The sequence below is a fragment of the Mobula birostris genome, chromosome 6 (assembly GCF_030028105.1).
Source record: "Mobula birostris isolate sMobBir1 chromosome 6, sMobBir1.hap1, whole genome shotgun sequence".
Taxonomy (NCBI): Eukaryota; Metazoa; Chordata; class Chondrichthyes; order Myliobatiformes; family Myliobatidae; genus Mobula; species Mobula birostris.
The window spans coordinates 94,214,438-94,219,561 of NC_092375.1; positions in this window are offsets into that span (position 1 = coordinate 94,214,438).

Sequence of the window (5,124 nt, forward strand, 5' to 3'; positions counted from 1 at the left end):
AATTGATAGCTGTGCAGGGTTTGTACAATGTAACTGCCTAAAAGACATAATAGGATAGTATAAATGGCATCGACCCATCCCTCCTGAATGAGCTCAATACTTTTATGCAAATGTTCGTAGTGTGAACTATGGTGCAAATTAACTCCTCCCTCAGAGATTATTTAGATCTGTTCCAGTGTGCCTACCATCACAACAGGACAACAGCAAATGGGACTTCTCTGGCTCTTAACTTTGCTTTGCATAGCAGGATCTCGTACATAAGGCTGTTGTTCATTGGCTAGAGCAAAACATTCAACATAATCATTCTATCCAAGCTCATCATCAAGCTTCAAAACTCTGGGGCTCTATACCTCTGGACACTTGACTTCCTCATTGGCAGTCCTCAGTGAAGACATCTTCTTCCTGATCATCAATGCAGGTGCACCTCAAGGCTGTGTGCTTAGTCCCACTCTGCTGTCTATACACACATTTCTGTATGGCTAAGCACAGCTCCAATGGCCTCTTCAGATGCTATCCAATGTTATCTGAAGCAATCATGGATGATATATTGTAATTTACAGGGGAAAGGGATAAGTTGCAACAAGGTTCTTCCCTAATGTACTGTAAGTGCAATGCCACGTAGCATTCTGTCCTTAAATCCCACCTTCCTCCAGATGAAAGTTTTAGAGAATTATCTTCTTCCTTTGACTTTTTGAGTTAATTCTCACTGAGACTATTTGTCAGAAATATATAGTCTTGAAACCCTTCCAATAAATGCGACTGGATCCCTTCCCATGTGTATCACACTTCTGAACATTTGATCAGTTCTGCAGAGGACAGGCTGCCGAGGATAATATTGTTTATTTCATTTAAGGCCATTTCATGTCAATGGCTACTCAGAGCAAAGTAGGTCCTTATGGAGAGTTCCAGTTTGCTTCCACATTGGTTAAAGTCCAGCTGCCTTACCTGGTTTGTTTCTGGGGAGGCTAGTGGGGCCCAGACTCTCTTCTCAATATCATAGCTCAACTGAGTGTCTGACAGCCCACCTCCCACTTCTTGATCCTCCTGCAGGGACCCTATCAACAGAACCACCACTCACTATAAATGACAACACTACTCCATCCCTAATGACAGCACTACCAATTCTCACAATCCCCCAAATGCATGATTGTCACTATCCTGTTCTCCCACCCAATTGGCTTGTGTCCGTACTGCAACAGCAGACCCAGGAGCAGAAAGACTTTTGTGAGGGATTAGTGAGGGCAAATCAAGTATGTTGCCTGGGCTATCTGATGCAAAGGGCTTTGCTACTACAGGGTTTGACAAAAGTTGCTGACTTTTGTCACTCAACATGACTTTAACACCCTTTTACTGTGATAAGATTTCTAAAGGGTATCTTGTTGCTTTTTGTTTGAGTTCATTCCTAAGCCCTGGCCTGATGATTTCGTAGATGTCGACTTCATAACCTCTAGGGTCATCTTCTGAGTAGCATGTCATCCCACTTCACACACCCTTTCTCAGACGTACAGGTTCCAGTGACTTTTCAGAAGTATCGGGAAGTGTAAATAAAAATGCAAGTTATGATTCAGTCAGTCAGTCAGTGGGTGCAGTCCCGAATCTGGTGTCGGCGGCTATGCACCTCCATCTTCTTCGATCTTGTGACAGCACCAAGTACAGCCTCTCCTCCAGTTTGTTCTCGCTGGCCGCCTTGGCACCACCCACCGCTGCCCCCACTGAACTCGAGCCTGAGGCCGTGTCGGCCTCCAGCCGTGGCCGCTTCCTCGAGCTTGGCCCTTCCTTAGGCAGAGGCCTTGGGCAGGTCCTGGCACACGGTGCAGTGCCCAAGTTCATCATGTCTCCTCTAACCAGGTGCATAGCATACGATTCATAGATACGTGGTGAGGCTTTAATCTCTTCCACGGAAGATGGCCGTTGGCTCACAAGGAGCTCATCCGCCCTTCGTCAGGTCTTGTGTTTTTTTGTCCTGCTGGGTGTCCTCACCCCCTCCTCACTAGCCTAAGTCTGGTGTCCTCACCAGACTAAGTCTGGTGTCCTCACCAGACTAAGTCCAGTGTCCTCACCAGACTAAGTCCAGTGGGGAGCTGGCCCAAGTTGCCGATCACTCAACCACGGCCCCCCACCAATTCTCTCCAAGCGTCCGGCGCCCAACCGAAAACCATGGTCGAGCGGCCAGCAACCAAACCGGAAGTCTTCTGAAAATATAATTCAGTAGTTTTCTGAAAATACTGAAAGGTCAGCTATGTCCTTTTGTGAATAGAATGAGAAGGAACTTAACTTTTTTACCAGGTGGGAATACGTGAAATCGAAGGTAAACTCCTGATGTGATCATTGGATATTTTAGTACACACCTTGGGTCATCACAGGCACAGATACAAATTACAAAGAAATAGTGAGACTCTGGACAACTTCTATGTGCAGTTTAGAAATGCAGGTTTGAGGTCAAAGTTACTGGAACCACTCATTTGGGACTCAACAAACCCAGACCTACAAATATCTTTGATTAGAAAGTTGGTGCTCCTTAAAGCATAGACTGGAATGAATTGGAACACAAGGAGAAAATATTGAATAAATAAGCAGTTAACTTCCATATCAGATCGGATGAAAGGAGCAGGATTGTTGCAATTCAAGAGCAAAAACAAAATAAAGTTGAGAGCCACACTAGAAGATTACTTGGCAGATATGGATGTCTGCATGAAATTACAGGGTATGTTCCAGATGTATATCAAACTGCAAATTGTGTGTGAACAGCTCAGACCTGGGAGGAGAATGGCAAATGAGGGGGAAGGTTGTACAAAGAAAACAGAGTGGGTCAGGCATTGAAACTGGAATATTCCCATCAGAGAAGATGAGTTTGAGGACACAATAAACATCCACTTGGATAGAGTGACTAGATCCAAATCAGAAAAAAAGTTTAAAGAATAAGTGCAGAGTGAAGCAGTTCATAGAGCCTTATAGTGTCAAGAGACTCAGGTTCAGTGCTAACCACAGATACGGTCTGTGTGGACTTTGAACTTCCTCAGTTACCTTCTCTGAATGTGTGAGATTCTATTACCAAACTTCTACCCATACCCTGGGTGCTGTGGTTTTCTCCCAGATCCCAGAGACGTGCTAGCTAATAGGTTAATTGGCCACTTTATATTAGCCCTGGTATGGGTGGGTGACAGAAGAATTAGAGGAGTTGATAGGCATGTAAGAAAGAATAGGCCTGGAAATAACTCAAGAAAGCGCAAAATTGCTGATTCAGTTAACCATATTATCATCCAGATTGTTGATATAGACGACAAGCACAAAAGACCCAGCACTGATCCCTGCAACACTCCACTAGTCACAGGCCTCCAGTCATAGAGACAACCATCTACTACTGCTCTCTGGCTTCTCCCAGAGAGCAAATGTCTAATCTAGTTTACTACCTCATCCTGAATGCCAAACGTCTGAAACTTCCCAAACAACCTCATCAAATGCCTTGCTAAAGTCCATGTGGACAACATTCCACTGACTTGACTTCATCAATTTTCCTGGTAACTTCAGTGAAAAACTCTATAAGATTGGTTAAACGTGCTGACTATCCCTAATCAGTCTATCCAAATACACATATATCTGTTCCCTTGGAACACATTCCAATAACTTTCCCACTACTGATGTCAGGCTCCCAGCTTAAAATTTCCTGGTTTATTCATAGAAACTTTCTTAAACAGCAGAACATCATTAGCTACCCTCTAGTACCTCACTGGTCACTAAAGATGATTTAAATATCTCTACTAGAGCCCTGACAATTTCTATACTTCCCCCACATGGCCCATGGGAACACCTTGTCAGGCCGTCAGGATTTATCCACCCTAATTTACCTCAAGACACCTCCGCCTCTGTAATCTGTATGACTTTGTTGCTGCAGTGCCTCACATCTATAGACTCTGTGACCATCTCCTGAGCAAATACAGATGAAAGAAAACATTTAAGATCTCCCCCAACTCATTTGGCTCTGTGCAAATATTACCATTCTTCTCTTCCAGAGGATCAGTCTTGTCCTTTTGCTCTTAGCATATTTGTGGAAGCCCTTAGGATTCTCCTTCACATTGTCTGCTGGACCAACCTCATGCACTCTTTTAGCCCTTTTGATTTATTTCTTAAATGTTTAGTTTCATTTCTTGTACTCCTCAAGGACCTCATTCTGTCCTACTGGCCTGTACTTGCTATGCACCTTGTTTTCTTAACCAGGGCCTCAATATCTCTCAAAACCAAGATTCCCTAAATTTGTTATCCTTGCCTTTTTGAAAGGGGCCTTTAGTACAAAGCAAAGCAAACCCAACCCAGCTATGCCCAGAATGTTTTGATAAAATGTTAGAGTTTTTGAACATCGTATCCCCACTAAGCTCCATGTGAGACCAATGATATTCCCTCCATGTAAGGCATCAAGTGAGCTGGAAAACAAATCTGTAAAGGACCATGCGATGGAGCAGTGGTAATACCCAAAGTGAATAACCCAATAGTGAAGACAATTATGAGCAGAGAATTGTCTAATGGACAGCTAAGAATAATTCTGGACCCAAAGCAATCGTAAAGGGCAGGTTTCAGAATCAGAATAAAGTTTATTATCACTGACATGTATCGTGAAATTTGTTGTTTTGTGGTAGCAGTACAGTGCAAGGCATAAACCATTACAATAATTTATAATAAGAATTAAGTCATGCAACAGAGAGCAAAAAAATTAGATACAGTAGTTGATTATTTTTTAGAGATGCAATGTGGATTAGGTCCTTCTCATCTCTCCTCCCAGCAAACACCGTCGGGTGTCACAGTAGTGTAGTGGTTAGCACAACGCTTTACAGTACAGGTGACCCATCTTCCATTCCCACCGCTGCCTGTCAGGAGTCTGTAGGTTCTCTCCATGACCACGTGGGTTTCCTCCAGGTGCTCCCGTTTCCTCCCACAGTCCAAAGACGTACCAGATGGTAGAGTCATTGTAAATTGTCCCGTGGTTAGACTAGGATTGCTGGGAAAGGTCTATTCTGCACTGAATCTCAATAAAATAAAACCCTGAATTAACACTAACCTAAACATAGGACAATTTTCAATGACCCAGTAGGTCTTTGGACTGTGGAAACAAAGTGGAGGACCCAGAGAAAA